The sequence below is a fragment of the Plodia interpunctella genome, chromosome Z (assembly GCF_027563975.2).
Source record: "Plodia interpunctella isolate USDA-ARS_2022_Savannah chromosome Z, ilPloInte3.2, whole genome shotgun sequence".
Classification (NCBI taxonomy): domain Eukaryota; kingdom Metazoa; phylum Arthropoda; class Insecta; order Lepidoptera; family Pyralidae; genus Plodia; species Plodia interpunctella.
The window spans coordinates 20,006-43,279 of record NC_071324.2 but is presented as its reverse complement, the minus strand read 5'-3'; the positions used below and the strand labels follow the sequence as shown (position 1 = coordinate 43,279).

Genomic DNA, 23,274 nt, shown 5'->3' with positions numbered 1-23,274 from the left:
AATGCAAGAAAACTGCAACGGAATGCGATGAAACTTCACAGGGAGCCGGGAGACAGGTAAGTGAGCAGAACTACAATCAAAGACGATCAAGGGATAGCAAGAAAAAATTTTAAAGAATTATTTAAGTGTTAGCGCCTAAGTATGGCGTTCACGGAAACTAAATGAATTTTTTAAAGAGAGATTATAGAGAAAACTGCACTGAAAACACTTGTTATATCGATGGATACACGAGATGCACTAAAGAGAAAATTCACTGGGATGTAGGGGAACAAATAGATATAAGTCGACCACGTGCCTGAGGGGCTTAGGTAAACTTTTTGAAGACCGTGAAAATACGATTTCAAAAACGGGTGGTCCTATCGAGACGTGTGAGGCGTCAAAAGATGCGCCTCCGTTAGCCTGATAAGATGGTGTAACAAGCTAGCGAGGGTCCGATAGGAAAAACTTGGAAAAAACAGGAAAAAGTGTGATTTTAATAAAATTTGTATGAAAATTTACTATGTTACAGGTGAGAATGCAAGAAAACTGCAACGGAATGCGATGAAACTTCACAGGGAGCCGGGAGACAGGTAAGTGAGCAGAACTACAATCAAAGACGATCAAGGGATAGCAAGAAAAAATTTTAAAGAATTATTTAAGTGTTAGCGCCTAAGTATGGCGTTCACGGAAACTAAATGAATTTTTTAAAGAGAGATTATAGAGAAAACTGCACTGAAAACACTTGTTATATCGATGGATACACGAGATGCACTAAAGAGAAAATTCACTGGGATGTAGGGGAACAAATAGATATAAGTCGACCACGTGCCTGAGGGGCTTAGGTAAACTTTTTGAAGACCGTGAAAATACGATTTCAAAAACGGGTGGTCCTATCGAGACGTGTGAGGCGTCAAAAGATGCGCCTCCGTTAGCCTGATAAGATGGTGTAACAAGCTAGCGAGGGTCCGATAGGAAAAACTTGGAAAAAACAGGAAAAAGTGTGATTTTAATAAAATTTGTATGAAAATTTACTATGTTACAGGTGAGAATGCAAGAAAACTGCAACGGAATGCGATGAAACTTCACAGGGAGCCGGGAGACAGGTAAGTGAGCAGAACTACAATCAAAGACGATCAAGGGATAGCAAGAAAAAATTTTAAAGAATTATTTAAGTGTTAGCGCCTAAGTATGGCGTTCACGGAAACTAAATGAATTTTTTAAAGAGAGATTATAGAGAAAACTGCACTGAAAACACTTGTTATATCGATGGATACACGAGATGCACTAAAGAGAAAATTCACTGGGATGTAGGGGAACAAATAGATATAAGTCGACCACGTGCCTGAGGGGCTTAGGTAAACTTTTTGAAGACCGTGAAAATACGATTTCAAAAACGGGTGGTCCTATCGAGACGTGTGAGGCGTCAAAAGATGCGCCTCCGTTAGCCTGATAAGATGGTGTAACAAGCTAGCGAGGGTCCGATAGGAAAAACTTGGAAAAAACAGGAAAAAGTGTGATTTTAATAAAATTTGTATGAAAATTTACTATGTTACAGGTGAGAATGCAAGAAAACTGCAACGGAATGCGATGAAACTTCACAGGGAGCCGGGAGACAGGTAAGTGAGCAGAACTACAATCAAAGACGATCAAGGGATAGCAAGAAAAAATTTTAAAGAATTATTTAAGTGTTAGCGCCTAAGTATGGCGTTCACGGAAACTAAATGAATTTTTTAAAGAGAGATTATAGAGAAAACTGCACTGAAAACACTTGTTATATCGATGGATACACGAGATGCACTAAAGAGAAAATTCACTGGGATGTAGGGGAACAAATAGATATAAGTCGACCACGTGCCTGAGGGGCTTAGGTAAACTTTTTGAAGACCGTGAAAATACGATTTCAAAAACGGGTGGTCCTATCGAGACGTGTGAGGCGTCAAAAGATGCGCCTCCGTTAGCCTGATAAGATGGTGTAACAAGCTAGCGAGGGTCCGATAGGAAAAACTTGGAAAAAACAGGAAAAAGTGTGATTTTAATAAAATTTGTATGAAAATTTACTATGTTACAGGTGAGAATGCAAGAAAACTGCAACGGAATGCGATGAAACTTCACAGGGAGCCGGGAGACAGGTAAGTGAGCAGAACTACAATCAAAGACGATCAAGGGATAGCAAGAAAAAATTTTAAAGAATTATTTAAGTGTTAGCGCCTAAGTATGGCGTTCACGGAAACTAAATGAATTTTTTAAAGAGAGATTATAGAGAAAACTGCACTGAAAACACTTGTTATATCGATGGATACACGAGATGCACTAAAGAGAAAATTCACTGGGATGTAGGGGAACAAATAGATATAAGTCGACCACGTGCCTGAGGGGCTTAGGTAAACTTTTTGAAGACCGTGAAAATACGATTTCAAAAACGGGTGGTCCTATCGAGACGTGTGAGGCGTCAAAAGATGCGCCTCCGTTAGCCTGATAAGATGGTGTAACAAGCTAGCGAGGGTCCGATAGGAAAAACTTGGAAAAAACAGGAAAAAGTGTGATTTTAATAAAATTTGTATGAAAATTTACTATGTTACAGGTGAGAATGCAAGAAAACTGCAACGGAATGCGATGAAACTTCACAGGGAGCCGGGAGACAGGTAAGTGAGCAGAACTACAATCAAAGACGATCAAGGGATAGCAAGAAAAAATTTTAAAGAATTATTTAAGTGTTAGCGCCTAAGTATGGCGTTCACGGAAACTAAATGAATTTTTTAAAGAGAGATTATAGAGAAAACTGCACTGAAAACACTTGTTATATCGATGGATACACGAGATGCACTAAAGAGAAAATTCACTGGGATGTAGGGGAACAAATAGATATAAGTCGACCACGTGCCTGAGGGGCTTAGGTAAACTTTTTGAAGACCGTGAAAATACGATTTCAAAAACGGGTGGTCCTATCGAGACGTGTGAGGCGTCAAAAGATGCGCCTCCGTTAGCCTGATAAGATGGTGTAACAAGCTAGCGAGGGTCCGATAGGAAAAACTTGGAAAAAACAGGAAAAAGTGTGATTTTAATAAAATTTGTATGAAAATTTACTATGTTACAGGTGAGAATGCAAGAAAACTGCAACGGAATGCGATGAAACTTCACAGGGAGCCGGGAGACAGGTAAGTGAGCAGAACTACAATCAAAGACGATCAAGGGATAGCAAGAAAAAATTTTAAAGAATTATTTAAGTGTTAGCGCCTAAGTATGGCGTTCACGGAAACTAAATGAATTTTTTAAAGAGAGATTATAGAGAAAACTGCACTGAAAACACTTGTTATATCGATGGATACACGAGATGCACTAAAGAGAAAATTCACTGGGATGTAGGGGAACAAATAGATATAAGTCGACCACGTGCCTGAGGGGCTTAGGTAAACTTTTTGAAGACCGTGAAAATACGATTTCAAAAACGGGTGGTCCTATCGAGACGTGTGAGGCGTCAAAAGATGCGCCTCCGTTAGCCTGATAAGATGGTGTAACAAGCTAGCGAGGGTCCGATAGGAAAAACTTGGAAAAAACAGGAAAAAGTGTGATTTTAATAAAATTTGTATGAAAATTTACTATGTTACAGGTGAGAATGCAAGAAAACTGCAACGGAATGCGATGAAACTTCACAGGGAGCCGGGAGACAGGTAAGTGAGCAGAACTACAATCAAAGACGATCAAGGGATAGCAAGAAAAAATTTTAAAGAATTATTTAAGTGTTAGCGCCTAAGTATGGCGTTCACGGAAACTAAATGAATTTTTTAAAGAGAGATTATAGAGAAAACTGCACTGAAAACACTTGTTATATCGATGGATACACGAGATGCACTAAAGAGAAAATTCACTGGGATGTAGGGGAACAAATAGATATAAGTCGACCACGTGCCTGAGGGGCTTAGGTAAACTTTTTGAAGACCGTGAAAATACGATTTCAAAAACGGGTGGTCCTATCGAGACGTGTGAGGCGTCAAAAGATGCGCCTCCGTTAGCCTGATAAGATGGTGTAACAAGCTAGCGAGGGTCCGATAGGAAAAACTTGGAAAAAACAGGAAAAAGTGTGATTTTAATAAAATTTGTATGAAAATTTACTATGTTACAGGTGAGAATGCAAGAAAACTGCAACGGAATGCGATGAAACTTCACAGGGAGCCGGGAGACAGGTAAGTGAGCAGAACTACAATCAAAGACGATCAAGGGATAGCAAGAAAAAATTTTAAAGAATTATTTAAGTGTTAGCGCCTAAGTATGGCGTTCACGGAAACTAAATGAATTTTTTAAAGAGAGATTATAGAGAAAACTGCACTGAAAACACTTGTTATATCGATGGATACACGAGATGCACTAAAGAGAAAATTCACTGGGATGTAGGGGAACAAATAGATATAAGTCGACCACGTGCCTGAGGGGCTTAGGTAAACTTTTTGAAGACCGTGAAAATACGATTTCAAAAACGGGTGGTCCTATCGAGACGTGTGAGGCGTCAAAAGATGCGCCTCCGTTAGCCTGATAAGATGGTGTAACAAGCTAGCGAGGGTCCGATAGGAAAAACTTGGAAAAAACAGGAAAAAGTGTGATTTTAATAAAATTTGTATGAAAATTTACTATGTTACAGGTGAGAATGCAAGAAAACTGCAACGGAATGCGATGAAACTTCACAGGGAGCCGGGAGACAGGTAAGTGAGCAGAACTACAATCAAAGACGATCAAGGGATAGCAAGAAAAAATTTTAAAGAATTATTTAAGTGTTAGCGCCTAAGTATGGCGTTCACGGAAACTAAATGAATTTTTTAAAGAGAGATTATAGAGAAAACTGCACTGAAAACACTTGTTATATCGATGGATACACGAGATGCACTAAAGAGAAAATTCACTGGGATGTAGGGGAACAAATAGATATAAGTCGACCACGTGCCTGAGGGGCTTAGGTAAACTTTTTGAAGACCGTGAAAATACGATTTCAAAAACGGGTGGTCCTATCGAGACGTGTGAGGCGTCAAAAGATGCGCCTCCGTTAGCCTGATAAGATGGTGTAACAAGCTAGCGAGGGTCCGATAGGAAAAACTTGGAAAAAACAGGAAAAAGTGTGATTTTAATAAAATTTGTATGAAAATTTACTATGTTACAGGTGAGAATGCAAGAAAACTGCAACGGAATGCGATGAAACTTCACAGGGAGCCGGGAGACAGGTAAGTGAGCAGAACTACAATCAAAGACGATCAAGGGATAGCAAGAAAAAATTTTAAAGAATTATTTAAGTGTTAGCGCCTAAGTATGGCGTTCACGGAAACTAAATGAATTTTTTAAAGAGAGATTATAGAGAAAACTGCACTGAAAACACTTGTTATATCGATGGATACACGAGATGCACTAAAGAGAAAATTCACTGGGATGTAGGGGAACAAATAGATATAAGTCGACCACGTGCCTGAGGGGCTTAGGTAAACTTTTTGAAGACCGTGAAAATACGATTTCAAAAACGGGTGGTCCTATCGAGACGTGTGAGGCGTCAAAAGATGCGCCTCCGTTAGCCTGATAAGATGGTGTAACAAGCTAGCGAGGGTCCGATAGGAAAAACTTGGAAAAAACAGGAAAAAGTGTGATTTTAATAAAATTTGTATGAAAATTTACTATGTTACAGGTGAGAATGCAAGAAAACTGCAACGGAATGCGATGAAACTTCACAGGGAGCCGGGAGACAGGTAAGTGAGCAGAACTACAATCAAAGACGATCAAGGGATAGCAAGAAAAAATTTTAAAGAATTATTTAAGTGTTAGCGCCTAAGTATGGCGTTCACGGAAACTAAATGAATTTTTTAAAGAGAGATTATAGAGAAAACTGCACTGAAAACACTTGTTATATCGATGGATACACGAGATGCACTAAAGAGAAAATTCACTGGGATGTAGGGGAACAAATAGATATGGTTAGGTTAGGTTAGGTTAGGTTAGGTTAGGTTAGGTTAGGTTAGGTTAGGTTAGGTTAGGTTAGGTTAGGTTAGGTTTTTTTTTTTTTTTGGGGGGGCTAGATATTAAAATATGGGGGCTCAAAGAGTTATAATGTCTTTACATTTTGCCATGTAAGGATCAAGTTTTGGGATTCCCTCTGTTTTCTGCTATTGGATACAGAGTTGTGGGGAATCCCGCCACTGTATTATTATACATAATTTTTGATTATATATATAAGTATATGTATTATTGTGTATTGTACGTATATGTATATTCTATTTATATATTTTAATACATAATTTTATAAGTGTTATATGTCTGTATTATGCTATATTTATATGGCTTTGATATTTTGATGATTTGATAAGGATTTAAGTTTTGGGATTCCCTCTGCTTTCTGCTATTGGATACAGAGTTGTGGGGAATCCCGCCACTGTATGATTATACATAATTTTGGTTATATTTATAAGTATATGTATATATATATATATATATGTATTATTGTGTATTGTACGTATATGTATATTCTATTTATATATTTCAATATATAATTTTATAAGTGTTATATGTCTGTATTATGCTATATTTATATGGCTTTGATATTTTTGATGATTTGATAAGGATTTAAGTTTTGGGATTCCCTCTGCTTTCTGCTATTGGATACAGAGTTGTGGGGAATCCCGCCACTGTATGATTATACATAATTTTGGTTATATTTATAAGTATATGTATATATATATGTGTATTATTGTGTATTATTGTGTATTATACGTATATTCTATTCATATATTTCAGTACATAATTTTATAAGTGTTATATATCTGTATTATACTATATTTATATGCCTTTGATGAATAAAGGAACTTATTCGCTATTAAGTGATATATAGTGTAACAGCGATTGAGGTTACATTGAGTTACTTTGATCGTACTAATAACCATAGTCGGTTGTGTCATTGAGGGATTTTAAGGCGTTGAGGATTTTGGGGCAAGATTTAGCGTCGAGGGCGGAGTGTTTGGTGTTGGTGCTGTTTGCTTTTTTACAGTTGTAGCAGGTCATCTTAGTTGCGTCTGTTCTGTATGGGCACGTAGTGATGTGGTGCGTAGCGGAGCCGCAGTGGCCGCACGGGTAGAAGTCAGCTGAGCATTTGTTGCCTGTGTGTCCAAACTGCAGGCATTTGCGGCATTGTACAAAGCGGCTGAAATCCGCCACGTGCACCCTCTGATGCTCCACGTTCACGCGACCCTCTTCGACAAACGCGCGTCGAATTGCGGGGGCTACCTCCAGTACCGCGTTATAAAGGTTGTCATTGCGGTTTTTAAGGAGGAAACATAGTCGAAGGTCGCCGGCAGCCACTTGGTTTTGGCTGGCAACGACCTCCAACAGTTCGTCCTTGTTTGTCTCTTTGCTCACGCCTTTTAGGATAATGAGGGGTTTCCTGAGTTTCGATTTCTCCGCGACTATACCCGGGATTTCGTTGACCCTCGCCAATGTCTCATCCCTCTGCGCGGCGTTGTCGAAGTTGACCTTCACCGTATTGTTGCGCAAGGTGCGCACTTTCGAGGGAGCGAATGTGGTGTTTCTGAACTTGATGTTTTTGCGCCACTCGCTATAGACATCCGGTTGCTTGTCACCGGCCTCCTTGGCCTTGATTATTATAGCCGGCTGGGTACGAGGCATTGGCGAAGGACGTTTGGGTGGAGAGGTGGCAGCTACCGTCGCGAAGGACCTCGACTGGGGGGCTGGGGGGGTTGAGGTAGGTAGAGCGGCGGGGTGGGGAGTGGGAACTTGAGTAGGCGCATGTCCCTTTAGTTCGTCCCTAATAGTCTCCCGGATGGCATGGAGGACCGCGTCCGAAACCGGCTTCGGGAGCTCGGGCGGAGTCTCGTTTCGGGACCCCTCCACCGCGCCCATGATAGATTGCGCCAGCTCCTTTATGCGCTTCTTATTACCGCTGGTCACGCTCTTGCCCTCGGAAATCTTGGCGATGATTTCCTTGGCCGAGTCCGAGATAAAGGAGAGTGCCGCTTGGAGCGCGGTGGGGAAGGTGGGGGCTGGTGTCGCTTGCGGGGCGACCGTCGCCGCCGCGATTGCGACTGAGAGAGGCTGAGTCACAACTTGGCTTTGGGTGGGCTGGGGGTGCGTCAGCGCCGGTGTAACAGCCGGGGGCGGCAAGTTCGCCGGCGCGGGGGTGAGGGTAGACGACGGAGAGTAAACGAGTGCGGGGGTGATATCCGACTGCGGTGAGAGTGATTCCCAGGACGCCGGGACATCCTCTCCCACACGGCTTATCGACCCACGCCTGCTGGCCGGAGTGCTAGGTGGCGACATGTATCCCCGAGAAGGGGTTGCGGGGGGGGAGAAAGATGATCTCGGTCGGGGCAACTGGGGTGGGGGCGTCCGCAGGGACGACGGGGAGGTGGGAGCACCGTGAGAAGTGGACGGTGATGGTGACTGCATGATACGCTGGAGTCGCTGGGGAGGTGAACGTACAGGGGCCCTTCCCCTGGGCGGGGGTGACCGCGGGGAGTGAGAGCGTGAATGCCCCGCTCTAGAGGTGGTGGGTAGCGGCGGGGGACTCTGCTGTGTGATAATGTCCGTAGGAGTCTCGGAGATGCGGGTGAGGTTCCTACGGTTCCTGTCTGGGGGGCGAGTATTGGCCGCCTTACGCGGGGGTGAGTGGGCTAGGACCATGTTGTCTTAGATCGGAAAAGTGTTTAGAAGAAGGTATGAAAAAATTTAGAATATCGTCTATGTAAGTAAAGGTAGAGGAGGCGAGAGAGAACAACAGAAGAAAGAATAACGATAAACAGTAATTTTCCGAAGTAGAGGACGGGTAGAACTAGCAAAGTAATCCTAAATTATTGTTATTCAGGGAGCTGTTAATTTAGGGGACAATTTTTGGCCCTAGGTGGCGGTAAAAGCGAAGTAGATCTGGGTATGGAGTGTCCCAAGTGAAGTCCCTTTTACAACCTAAACACAATTGGGCGGGTGTGGTGGGCGAAAATTTCAAAATTGGGTGGTCCTATCGAGACGTGTGAGGCGTCAAAAGATGCGCCTCCGTTAGCCTGATAAGATGGTGCAACAAGCTAGCGAGGGTCCGATAGGAAAAACTCGGAAAAAACAGGAAAAAGTGTGATTTTATTAAAATTTGTATGAAAAATTTCTATGTTACAGGTGAGAATGCAAGAAAACTGCAACGGAATGCGACGAAACTTCACAGGGAGCAGGGAGACAGGTAAGTGAGCAGAACTACAATCAAAGACGATCAAGGGATAGCAAGAAAAAATTTTTGAGAATTATTTGGGTGTTAGCGCCTAAGTATGGCGTTCACGGAAACTAAAGGAATTTTTTAAAGAGAAATTATGGAGAAAACTGCACTGAAAACACTTGTTATATCGAAGGATACACGAGATGCACTAAAGAGAAAATTCACTGGGATGTAGGGGAACAAATGGATATAAGTCGACCACGTGCCTGAGGGGCTTAGGTAGACTTTTTGAAGATCGTGAAAATACGATTTCAAAAACGGGTGGTCCTATCGAGACGTGTGAGGCGTCAAAAGATGCGCCTCCGTTAGCCTGATAAGATGGTGCAACAAGCTAGCGAGGGTCCGATAGGAAAAACTCGGAAAAAACAGGAAAAAGTGTGATTTTATTAAAATTTGTATGAAAAATTTCTATGTTACAGGTGAGAATGCAAGAAAACTGCAACGGAATGCGACGAAACTTCACAGGGAGCAGGGAGACAGGTAAGTGAGCAGAACTACAATCAAAGACGATCAAGGGATAGCAAGAAAAAATTTTTGAGAATTATTTGGGTGTTAGCGCCTAAGTATGGCGTTCACGGAAACTAAAGGAATTTTTTAAAGAGAAATTATGGAGAAAACTGCACTGAAAACACTTGTTATATCGAAGGATACACGAGATGCACTAAAGAGAAAATTCACTGGGATGTAGGGGAACAAATGGATATAAGTCGACCACGTGCCTGAGGGGCTTAGGTAGACTTTTTGAAGATCGTGAAAATACGATTTCAAAAACGGGTGGTCCTATCGAGACGTGTGAGGCGTCAAAAGATGCGCCTCCGTTAGCCTGATAAGATGGTGCAACAAGCTAGCGAGGGTCCGATAGGAAAAACTCGGAAAAAACAGGAAAAAGTGTGATTTTATTAAAATTTGTATGAAAAATTTCTATGTTACAGGTGAGAATGCAAGAAAACTGCAACGGAATGCGACGAAACTTCACAGGGAGCAGGGAGACAGGTAAGTGAGCAGAACTACAATCAAAGACGATCAAGGGATAGCAAGAAAAAATTTTTGAGAATTATTTGGGTGTTAGCGCCTAAGTATGGCGTTCACGGAAACTAAAGGAATTTTTTAAAGAGAAATTATGGAGAAAACTGCACTGAAAACACTTGTTATATCGAAGGATACACGAGATGCACTAAAGAGAAAATTCACTGGGATGTAGGGGAACAAATGGATATAAGTCGACCACGTGCCTGAGGGGCTTAGGTAGACTTTTTGAAGATCGTGAAAATACGATTTCAAAAACGGGTGGTCCTATCGAGACGTGTGAGGCGTCAAAAGATGCGCCTCCGTTAGCCTGATAAGATGGTGCAACAAGCTAGCGAGGGTCCGATAGGAAAAACTCGGAAAAAACAGGAAAAAGTGTGATTTTATTAAAATTTGTATGAAAAATTTCTATGTTACAGGTGAGAATGCAAGAAAACTGCAACGGAATGCGACGAAACTTCACAGGGAGCAGGGAGACAGGTAAGTGAGCAGAACTACAATCAAAGACGATCAAGGGATAGCAAGAAAAAATTTTTGAGAATTATTTGGGTGTTAGCGCCTAAGTATGGCGTTCACGGAAACTAAAGGAATTTTTTAAAGAGAAATTATGGAGAAAACTGCACTGAAAACACTTGTTATATCGAAGGATACACGAGATGCACTAAAGAGAAAATTCACTGGGATGTAGGGGAACAAATGGATATAAGTCGACCACGTGCCTGAGGGGCTTAGGTAGACTTTTTGAAGATCGTGAAAATACGATTTCAAAAACGGGTGGTCCTATCGAGACGTGTGAGGCGTCAAAAGATGCGCCTCCGTTAGCCTGATAAGATGGTGCAACAAGCTAGCGAGGGTCCGATAGGAAAAACTCGGAAAAAACAGGAAAAAGTGTGATTTTATTAAAATTTGTATGAAAAATTTCTATGTTACAGGTGAGAATGCAAGAAAACTGCAACGGAATGCGACGAAACTTCACAGGGAGCAGGGAGACAGGTAAGTGAGCAGAACTACAATCAAAGACGATCAAGGGATAGCAAGAAAAAATTTTTGAGAATTATTTGGGTGTTAGCGCCTAAGTATGGCGTTCACGGAAACTAAAGGAATTTTTTAAAGAGAAATTATGGAGAAAACTGCACTGAAAACACTTGTTATATCGAAGGATACACGAGATGCACTAAAGAGAAAATTCACTGGGATGTAGGGGAACAAATGGATATAAGTCGACCACGTGCCTGAGGGGCTTAGGTAGACTTTTTGAAGATCGTGAAAATACGATTTCAAAAACGGGTGGTCCTATCGAGACGTGTGAGGCGTCAAAAGATGCGCCTCCGTTAGCCTGATAAGATGGTGCAACAAGCTAGCGAGGGTCCGATAGGAAAAACTCGGAAAAAACAGGAAAAAGTGTGATTTTATTAAAATTTGTATGAAAAATTTCTATGTTACAGGTGAGAATGCAAGAAAACTGCAACGGAATGCGACGAAACTTCACAGGGAGCAGGGAGACAGGTAAGTGAGCAGAACTACAATCAAAGACGATCAAGGGATAGCAAGAAAAAATTTTTGAGAATTATTTGGGTGTTAGCGCCTAAGTATGGCGTTCACGGAAACTAAAGGAATTTTTTAAAGAGAAATTATGGAGAAAACTGCACTGAAAACACTTGTTATATCGAAGGATACACGAGATGCACTAAAGAGAAAATTCACTGGGATGTAGGGGAACAAATGGATATAAGTCGACCACGTGCCTGAGGGGCTTAGGTAGACTTTTTGAAGATCGTGAAAATACGATTTCAAAAACGGGTGGTCCTATCGAGACGTGTGAGGCGTCAAAAGATGCGCCTCCGTTAGCCTGATAAGATGGTGCAACAAGCTAGCGAGGGTCCGATAGGAAAAACTCGGAAAAAACAGGAAAAAGTGTGATTTTATTAAAATTTGTATGAAAAATTTCTATGTTACAGGTGAGAATGCAAGAAAACTGCAACGGAATGCGACGAAACTTCACAGGGAGCAGGGAGACAGGTAAGTGAGCAGAACTACAATCAAAGACGATCAAGGGATAGCAAGAAAAAATTTTTGAGAATTATTTGGGTGTTAGCGCCTAAGTATGGCGTTCACGGAAACTAAAGGAATTTTTTAAAGAGAAATTATGGAGAAAACTGCACTGAAAACACTTGTTATATCGAAGGATACACGAGATGCACTAAAGAGAAAATTCACTGGGATGTAGGGGAACAAATGGATATCGGTTAGGTTAGGTTAGGTTAGGTTAGGTTAGGTTAGGTTAGGTTAGGTTAGGTTAGGTTAGGTTAGGTTAGGTTAGGTTTTTTTTTTTTTTTTGGGGGGGGCTAGATGTTAAAATATGAGGGCTCGAAAAGTTATCATGTCTTTACATTTAGTCATGTAAGGATCAAGTTTTGGGATTCCCTCTGTTTTCTGCTATTGGATACAGAGTTGTGGGGAATCCCGCCACTGTATTATTATACATAATTTTGATTATATATATAAGTATATGTATATATATATATGTATTATTGTATATTATACGTATAGGTATATTCAATTTGTATGTTTGTATTATACTATGTTTATATGGCTTTGATATTTTTGATGATTTGATAAGGATTAAGTTTTGGGATTCCCTCTGCTTTCTGCTATTGGATACAGAGTTGTGGGGAATCCCGCCACTGTATGATTATACATAGTTTTGGTTATATTTATAAGTATATGTATATATATATATATATATATATGTATTATCGTGTATTATACGTATATGTATATTCTATTTATATATTTCAATACATAATTTTATAAGTGTTATATGTCTGTATTATGCTATATTTATATGGCTTTGATATTTTTGATGATTTGATAAGGATTTAAGTTTTGGGATTCCCTCTGCTTTCTGCTATTGGATACAGAGTTGTGGGGAATCCCGCCACTGTATGATTATACATAATTTTGGCTATATTTATAAGCATATGTATATATATATATATGTATTATTGTGTATTATACGTATATGTATATTCTATTTATATATTTCAATACATAATTTTATAAGTGTTATATGTCTGTATTATACTATATTTATATGGCTTTGATATTTTTGATGATTTGATAAGGATTGAGTTTTGGGATTCCCTCTGCTTTCTGCTATTGGATACAGAGTTGTGGGGAATCCCGCCACTGTATGATCATACATAATTTTGGTTATATTTATAAGTATATGTATATATATATATATATATATATGTATTATTGTGTATTGTACGTATATGTATATTCTATTTATATATTTCAATACATAATTTTATATGTGTTATATATCTGTATTATACTATATTTATATGCCTTTGATAAATTCGCTATAGAGTTTTATTCACAGCCTTAAGGCTGTTTACTCGTGATATATAGTGTAACAGCGATTGAGGTTACATTGAGTTACTTTGATCGTACTAATAACCATAGTCGGTTGTGTCATTGAGGGATTTTAAGGCGTTGAGGATTTTGGGGCAAGATTTAGCGTCGAGGGCGGAGTGTTTGGTGTTGGTGCTGTTTGCTTTTTTACAGTTGTAGCAGGTCATCTTAGTTGCGTCTGTTCTGTATGGGCACGTAGTGATGTGGTGCGTAGCGGAGCCGCAGTGGCCGCACGGGTAGAAGTCAGCCGAGCATTTGTTGCCTGTGTGTCCAAACTGCAGGCACTTGCGGCATTGTACAAAGCGGCTGAAATCCGCCACGTGCACCCTCTGATGCTCCACATTCACGCGACCCTCTTCGACAAACGCGCGTCGAATTGCGGGGGCTACCTCCAGTACCGCGTTATAAAGATTCTCATTGCGGTTTTTAAGGAGGAAACATAGTCGAAGGTCGCCGGCAGCCACTTGATTTTGGCTGGCAACGATCTCCAACAGCTCGTCCTTGTTTGTCTCCTTGCTCACGCCTTTTAGGATGATGAGGGGTTTCCTGAGTTTGGATTTCTCCGCGACTATACCCGGGACTTCGTTGACCCTCGCCAATGTCTCATCCCTCTGCGCGGCGTTGTCAAAATTGACCTTCACCGTGTTGTTGCGCAAGGTGCGCACTTTCGAGGGAGCGAATGTGGTGTTTCTGAACTTGATGTTTTTGCGCCACTCGCTATAGACATCCGGTTGCTTGTCACCGGCCTCCTTGGCCTTGATGATTATAGCCGGCTGGGTACGAGGCATTGGCGAAGGACGTTTGGGTGGAGAGGTGGCAGCTACCGTCGCGAAGGACCTCGACTGGGGCGCTGGGGGGGTTGAGGCAGGCAGAGGGGCGGGGTGGGGAGTGGGAACGTGAGTAGGCGCATGTCCCTTTAGTTCGTCCCTAATAGTCTCCCGGATGGCATGGAGGACCGCGTCCGAAACCGGTTTCGGGAGCTCGGGCGGAGTCTCGTTTCGGGACCCCTCCACCGCGCCCATGATAGATTGCGCCAGCTCCTTTATGCGCTTCTTATTACCGCTGGTCACGCTCTTACCCTCGGAAATCTTGGCGATGATTTCCTTGGCCGAGTCCGATATAAAGGAGAGTGCCGCTTGGAGCGCGGTGGGGAAGGTGGGGGCTGGTGTCGCTTGCGGGGCGACCGTCGCCGCCGCGATTGCGACTGAGAGAGGCTGAGTCACAACTTGGCTTTGGGTGGGCTGGGGGTGCGTATGCGCCGGTGTAGCAGCCGGGGGCGGCAAGTTCGACGGCGCGGGGGTGAGGGTAGACGACGGAGAGTAAACGAGTGCGGGGGTGATATCCGACTGCGGTGAGAGTGATTCCCAGGACGCCGGGATATCTTCCCCCACACGGCTTATCGACCCACGCCTGCTGGCCGGAGTGCTAGGTGGCGACATGTATCCCCGAGAAGGGGTTGCGGGGGGGGAGAAAGATGATCTCGGTCGGGGCAACTGGGGTGGGGGCGTCCGCGGGGACGATGGGGAGGTAGGAGCACCGTGAGAAGTGGACGGTGATGGCGACTGCATGATACGCTGGAGTCGTTGGGGAGGTGAACGTACAGGGGCCCTTCCCCTGGGCGGGGGTGACCGCGGGGAGTGAGAGCGTGAATGCCCCGCTCTAGAGGTGGTGGTGGGTAGCGGCGGGGGACTCTGCTGTGTGATAATGTCCGTAGGAGTCTCGGAGATGCGGGTGAGGTTCCTACGGTTCCTGTCTGGGGGGCGAGTATTGGCCGCCTTACGCGGGGGTGAGTGGGCTAAGACCATGTTGTCTTAGATCGGAAAAGTGTTTAGAAGAAGGTATGAAAAAAATTAGAATATCGTCTATGTAAGTAAAAGTTGAGGAGGTGAGGGAGAACAACAGAAGAAAGAATAACAATATACAGTAATTTTCCGAAGTAGAGGACGGGTAGAGCTAGCAAAGTAATCCTAAACTATTGTTATTAAGGGAGCTGTTAATTTAGGTGACAATTTTTGGCCCTAGGTGGCGGTAAAAGCGAAGTAGATCTGGGTATGGGGTGTCCCAAGTGAATTCCCTTTTACAACCTGAACACAATTGGGCGGGTGTGGTGGGCGAAAATTTCAAAATTGGGTGGTCCTATCGAGACGTGTGAGGCGTCAAAAGATGCGCCTCCGTTAGCCTGATAAGATGGTGCAACAAGCTAGCGAGGGTCCGATAGGAAAAACTCGGAAAAAACAGGAAAAAGTGTGATTTTATTAAAATTTGTATGAAAAATTTCTATGTTACAGGTGAGAATGCAAGAAAACTGCAACGGAATGCGACGAAACTTCACAGGGAGCAGGGAGACAGGTAAGTGAGCAGAACTACAATCAAAGACGATCAAGGGATAGCAAGAAAAAATTTTTGAGAATTATTTGGGTGTTAGCGCCTAAGTATGGCGTTCACGGAAACTAAAGGAATTTTTTAAAGAGAAATTATGGAGAAAACTGCACTGAAAACACTTGTTATATCGAAGGATACACGAGATGCACTAAAGAGAAAATTCACTGGGATGTAGGGGAACAAATGGATATAAGTCGACCACGTGCCTGAGGGGCTTAGGTAGACTTTTTGAAGATCGTGAAAATACGATTTCAAAAACGGGTGGTCCTATCGAGACGTGTGAGGCGTCAAAAGATGCGCCTCCGTTAGCCTGATAAGATGGTGCAACAAGCTAGCGAGGGTCCGATAGGAAAAACTCGGAAAAAACAGGAAAAAGTGTGATTTTATTAAAATTTGTATGAAAAATTTCTATGTTACAGGTGAGAATGCAAGAAAACTGCAACGGAATGCGACGAAACTTCACAGGGAGCAGGGAGACAGGTAAGTGAGCAGAACTACAATCAAAGACGATCAAGGGATAGCAAGAAAAAATTTTTGAGAATTATTTGGGTGTTAGCGCCTAAGTATGGCGTTCACGGAAACTAAAGGAATTTTTTAAAGAGAAATTATGGAGAAAACTGCACTGAAAACACTTGTTATATCGAAGGATACACGAGATGCACTAAAGAGAAAATTCACTGGGATGTAGGGGAACAAATGGATATAAGTCGACCACGTGCCTGAGGGGCTTAGGTAGACTTTTTGAAGATCGTGAAAATACGATTTCAAAAACGGGTGGTCCTATCGAGACGTGTGAGGCGTCAAAAGATGCGCCTCCGTTAGCCTGATAAGATGGTGCAACAAGCTAGCGAGGGTCCGATAGGAAAAACTCGGAAAAAACAGGAAAAAGTGTGATTTTATTAAAATTTGTATGAAAAATTTCTATGTTACAGGTGAGAATGCAAGAAAACTGCAACGGAATGCGACGAAACTTCACAGGGAGCAGGGAGACAGGTAAGTGAGCAGAACTACAATCAAAGACGATCAAGGGATAGCAAGAAAAAATTTTTGAGAATTATTTGGGTGTTAGCGCCTAAGTATGGCGTTCACGGAAACTAAAGGAATTTTTTAAAGAGAAATTATGGAGAAAACTGCACTGAAAACACTTGTTATATCGAAGGATACACGAGATGCACTAAAGAGAAAATTCACTGGGATGTAGGGGAACAAATGGATATAAGTCGACCACGTGCCTGAGGGGCTTAGGTAGACTTTTTGAAGATCGTGAAAATACGATTTCAAAAACGGGTGGTCCTATCGAGACGTGTGAGGCGTCAAAAGATGCGCCTCCGTTAGCCTGATAAGATGGTGCAACAAGCTAGCGAGGGTCCGATAGGAAAAACTCGGAAAAAACAGGAAAAAGTGTGATTTTAATAAAATTTGTATGAAAAATTAGTATGTTACAGGTGAAAATGCAACAAGGATGCAACGGAAAGCGATGAAACTTCACAGGGAGCCGGGAGACAGGTAAGTAAGCAGAACTACAACCAAAGACGATCAAGGGATAGCGAGAAAAAATTTTAGGGAATTATTTGAGTGTTAGCGCCTAAGTATGGCGTTTACGGGAACTAAATGAATTTTTTAAAGAGAAACTATAGAGAAAACTGCACTGAAAACACTTGTTATATCGATGGGTACACGAGATGCACTAAAGAGAAAATTCACTGGGATGTAGGGGAACAAATGGATATAAGTCGACCACGTGCCTGAGGGGCTTAGGTAGACTTTTTGAAGATCGTGAAAATACGATTTCAAAAACGGGTGGTCCTATCGAGACGTGTGAGGCGTCAAAAGATGCGCCTCCGTTAGCCTGATAAGATGGTGCAACAAGCTAGCGAGGGTCCGATAGGAAAAACTCGGAAAAAACAGGAAAAAGTGTGATTTTAATAAAATTTGTATGAAAAATTAGTATGTTACAGGTGAAAATGCAACAAGGATGCAACGGAAAGCGATGAAACTTCACAGGGAGCCGGGAGACAGGTAAGTAAGCAGAACTACAACCAAAGACGATCAAGGGATAGCGAGAAAAAGTTTTAGGGAATTATTTGAGTGTTAGCGCCTAAGTATGGCGTTTACGGAAACTAAATGAATTTTTTAAAGAGAAACTATAGAGAAAACTGCACTGAAAACACTTGTTATATCGATGGGTACACGAGATGCACTAAAGAGAAAATTCACTGGGATGTAGGGGAACAAATGGATATAAGTCGACCACGTGCCTGAGGGGCTTAGGTAGACTTTTTGAAGATCGTGAAAATACGATTTCAAAAACGGGTGGTCCTATCGAGACGTGTGAGGCGTCAAAAGATGCGCCTCCGTTAGCCTGATAAGATGGTGCAACAAGCTAGCGAGGGTCCGATAGGAAAAACTCGGAAAAAACAGGAAAAAGTGTGATTTTAATAAAATTTGTATGAAAAATTAGTATGTTACAGGTGAAAATGCAACAAGGATGCAACGGAAAGCGATGAAACTTCACAGGGAGCCGGGAGACAGGTAAGTAAGCAGAACTACAACCAAAGACGATCAAGGGATAGCGAGAAAAAATTTTAGGGAATTATTTGAGTGTTAGCGCCTAAGTATGGCGTTTACGGGAACTAAATGAATTTTTTAAAGAGAAACTATAGAGAAAACTGCACTGAAAACACTTGTTATATCGATGGGTACACGAGATGCACTAAAGAGAAAATTCACTGGGATGTAGGGGAACAAATGGATATAAGTCGACCACGTGCCTGAGGGGCTTAGGTAGACTTTTTGAAGATCGTGAAAATACGATTTCAAAAACGGGTGGTCCTATCGAGACGTGTGAGGCGTCAAAAGATGCGCCTCCGTTAGCCTGATAAGATGGTGCAACAAGCTAGCGAGGGTCCGATAGGAAAAACTCGGAAAAAACAGGAAAAAGTGTGATTTTAATAAAATTTGTATGAAAAATTAGTATGTTACAGGTGAAAATGCAACAAGGATGCAACGGAAAGCGATGAAACTTCACAGGGAGCCGGGAGACAGGTAAGTAAGCAGAACTACAACCAAAGACGATCAAGGGATAGCGAGAAAAAATTTTAGGGAATTATTTGAGTGTTAGCGCCTAAGTATGGCGTTTACGGGAACTAAATGAATTTTTTAAAGAGAAACTATAGAGAAAACTGCACTGAAAACACTTGTTATATCGATGGGTACACGAGATGCACTAAAGAGAAAATTCACTGGGATGTAGGGGAACAAATGGATATAAGTCGACCACGTGCCTGAGGGGCTTAGGTAGACTTTTTGAAGATCGTGAAAATACGATTTCAAAAACGGGTGGTCCTATCGAGACGTGTGAGGCGTCAAAAGATGCGCCTCCGTTAGCCTGATAAGATGGTGCAACAAGCTAGCGAGGGTCCGATAGGAAAAACTCGGAAAAAACAGGAAAAAGTGTGATTTTAATAAAATTTGTATGAAAAATTAGTATGTTACAGGTGAAAATGCAACAAGGATGCAACGGAAAGCGATGAAACTTCACAGGGAGCCGGGAGACAGGTAAGTAAGCAGAACTACAACCAAAGACGATCAAGGGATAGCGAGAAAAAATTTTAGGGAATTATTTGAGTGTTAGCGCCTAAGTATGGCGTTTACGGGAACTAAATGAATTTTTTAAAGAGAAACTATAGAGAAAACTGCACTGAAAACACTTGTTATATCGATGGGTACACGAGATGCACTAAAGAGAAAATTCACTGGGATGTAGGGGAACAAATGGATATATCGGTTAGGTTAGGTTAGGTTAGGTTAGGTTAGGTTAGGTTTTTTTTTTTTTTTTTTTTTGAAATATTAGGAATAGTAGCTTGATTTGGGCACAGTTTTACATAAATCACTAAGTTTAGATGCACGTTTTTCTTTGCTATTTGATACAAAGTTGCGTGCATCTATCTGTGTGATGTTAGGAGGGGAGGAGGTTTTTGGGAGAAATGATAGATTTTAGAGATTTATGTCCCATTGATGGTTTTGAGGCTGTAGACGATGTTGTCTACCAATTTCAAAAATGTCGTTGTCGTTTCCTCTTTGCTTGAGGTCTGGATCAGGTCAAATTCGTCGATTTTATTGCGTAGACACGCCGTGACGTAGTCATGGCGTGTCTTGCCAAATATAGGGCACTCTCTTAGAAGGTGTGGTATATCTTGGGCTGTAGTGCCATCGCAAGGGCATTTGTCGTCATCGATGATTTTAAATTTGGAGAGGTAAGCTTTGTGGAATCCGTGGCCAGTTAGAATCTGAGTGAGAGAGAAGGAAATTTTGAAGGCGCTTAGAGCGGAAGGGATGTGACAGATTAGCGGGAAGAAGGTTTTGGTGGTGGCTCCCTGTGTGGTCGACTGGTACTCCGCCTGCCAAGCCTGTAGCGTTTTCGCTTTCAGGAGTCGCTTGGCGTGGGACAATGGGAAGAAATTGACCTCGGACGCGGTCTTTTTGGAGGCCGCCGCTTTGGCTGCCGCGTCCGCGATCTCGTTTCCCACTATCCCGACGTGAGCCTTCGTCCACACGAAGTCCACCATCTGGTTCCTGGACCGCAGCAAGAACAGGTCCCTGTGAATGCGATTCACAAGGTGGTCTGTGTTGCTACGGTCCTGGATAGCCTTTAGAGCGGAGAGAGAATCTGTGAATATTTTTGCCAAGGAGTGGTTCCGAGCGCGAAGCCACTCCAAGGCTTGGGCTATAGCGTATAGTTCGGCCATAAATACTGTTGAGGTTCGACACAGTTTGAATTTTCTGGTCACGGATCCCCCCGGCAGTCCCTCCATGATGACGACAAATGCCGACCCCGTATCACCGTTTTCGTGTTTGCTCCCATCCGTGAAGACATTGGGTGCCTCCGGGTTCATCAGGTAATCAGTTTCCTCCTGCGTGGTCGCCGTATCGTAGTCTATAGTGACCCGCTTGGCTGGGTGCAGGAGGTCCCTGATCCCGACGCGTCTGTACAGACCAATGTCCTCAGGGAGGGAGCCCAACGTGCCAGATTGTTTGATAAGGTGTGTCTCGCGCGCCTCCTCCACCACAAGGTGTAGCGGCGGGAACCGCGCGAGCGCATCCGCGGCGACGGCGGAAATCGTGTGGAATCCTCGAATCGCCCTAATAGCAAACGCTCTTTGGAACGAACGGAGGGCTCTGCGAACCGAACAGAACCTTGTGGCCGTTCCCCAGATTCCCGCCGCATAAGTTATTATGGGTGTTATCACTTGCCTATATATGCATTCTACATTTTCCGGATGTATTCCCCAAGTGGGTCTAACAAATTTGCACAAATTTTTGAATATTTTCGTAGCTTTTCCTATAATGTATTTAGAATGTTGGATGAAGTTTAGTTTATTGTCAATGATTACGCCAAGAAGTTTAATTTGGGTTGTTAGAGGTATACGGACATTGTTCATTTCTATTTCAGCTGTTAGGGTTTGTGTTGTGAATGATATGCATTGTGTCTTTTCCGGTGCAAATCGCAGTTTTACTCTATCTCCCCAAGAGTATATCTCACGAAGACAGGTGTTGGTAGTGCGCTCTACCTCCTCTCTCGACTTTCCCTCGACTATGAGAAGCACGTCGTCGGCAAAGGCCTGTATGTGGGCATTGTCCGGTAGCAGCATGGATAGAAGTTCGTCTAATATTAAATTCCAAAAGACTGGGCCGCAAGCGGATCCCTGGACGCAACCCTTGGTCAGCGATTTGGACGACGCGCTCTCCCCATAATCCAGGGTGACCCTCCTGTCGGCGAAGTAACTTTGGATGAGTTTATATAGATTTCTGGGGCATCGTATGTGGTGTAATCGCTGGAATAAGGCAGGCCACCAGGCGTTGTCGAAAGCGGCCTTTATATCGAGAGATATCGCTATGACCTGTCGCTTTTTCTCTTTGGCCGTTTTTACAATTTTCAGGGCCCGCTCAAGCGCGTCCACCGTCGATGTTTGGGGTCTGAAGCCGAATTGGGTTTTGTTCAGAGATTCCTCTTGTTCCGATTTATGCTCTAGCCTTTTGATGATCAGTTTTTCCAGGATTTTCCCGAAAACTGCAATGAGTCCGATCGGGCGGTACGAGCTGAGTTGTTCTGCCGGTTTATTTGGCTTTGGAATTATTTTAACCACCGCCTGTTTCCATTTTTTGGGGAAGTAGCCTAATTCCAGACTTCTGTTGTAAAGTTCCGTGAAGAATTGGGGAATGGCGTCAAAGGCTTGTGCGCAGATGTCTGAGGTTAGATGGTCGGCTCCGGGGGCTTTTTTGGGATTGGTGTGGCTTGGGCACTCCCTTATCTCGTCGGTGGTGAAGAGTATGTCGTCTGGTGTGTTAGGTGGGTTTCTTGTGGAGTCTCGTAGGTGTTGCTGGCGGACTGTCAGATCGGGAGTGTCGTCAGGATAGAAGTGGTTTAGTAGTGCGGTTGCGGTGTCGTTGGTGTTGTCGGTGTAGGTTTTGTCGATTTTTAGGGTTTGTGGTGGTTTCCTTAGGGGTGCATCCTTTATGAGGCGGTTTGTGACAGCCCAGACGTCCTCTTTCCCTTGCGCGTCGCAGAACTGTCTGAAATGTTCGGTGGATTGTTTTGAGATGGCTTTGGCGTAATTTCGCTTTGCTTCTGTGTATTCTCTGATGATGTTGTCGAGTGGTTTGTTGGCCTTTTTCAGGTTGTGGAGACGATGGTGTAGTCGGATGCAGTCTTTCTTTTGGGATTCCAGCTCTTCTGACCACCATGGGTTGAAATATTTAGGTTTTTGCTTTCTGTGGAAGACTCTGTTACAGACGTTTTGTATGGCTGTGGTTAGTTGATTTACTGTTTGGTCTAGGTCGGTTTCGGTGAGGGTGGAGAAGTCTGTGTGGGTGACAAGGTGTTCGGTGGCTGATTGTATTTGTGTGCGGAAGTCTGTCCAGTCTGCTCTGTAAGTGGAGTATTTGAAGGTGGTCGATTTAGCAGATTTTCCTATGTTGTGATTTGGGGTTATTTTGAACGTGATCCCGTTATGGTCGGATGAAGGGCAGATCGCGCGGTCCACAAGCCAGTCCTCCAGCCTGTCTATTAGGTTCTGTGACGCATATGTGACATCCACTATTGACGAGCAGAGGTTGCCGTGTCTTATGGCCTCAAACGTGGGCTCATTGCCGGTGTTGCAAACAGCCATATCGTTTGAGGCCATAAGTGTGCAAATTTCCTCCCCCCGATCATTGTCCTGTGTCTCCCC

General features: G+C 42.9%; 2 long non-coding RNA genes across 2 annotated transcripts; both read left to right on the top strand.

Annotated features, from left to right (window-relative positions):
* Window positions 1–10,144: 10,144 nt before the first annotated feature.
* On the top strand, window positions 10,145–11,750 carry LOC135310054 (uncharacterized). The gene is made up of 4 exons (XR_010370337.1): window positions 10,145–10,210; window positions 10,663–10,723; window positions 11,176–11,236; window positions 11,689–11,750. It is a non-coding gene; the product is annotated as an uncharacterized LOC135310054 (long non-coding RNA).
* A 5,736-nt stretch (window positions 11,751–17,486) lies between these two features.
* LOC135310059 (uncharacterized) lies at window positions 17,487–19,614 on the top strand. Its single transcript, XR_010370348.1, has 5 exons — window positions 17,487–17,551; window positions 18,004–18,064; window positions 18,517–18,577; window positions 19,030–19,090; window positions 19,543–19,614. It is a non-coding gene; the product is annotated as an uncharacterized LOC135310059 (long non-coding RNA).
* Window positions 19,615–23,274: the final 3,660 nt, after the last annotated feature.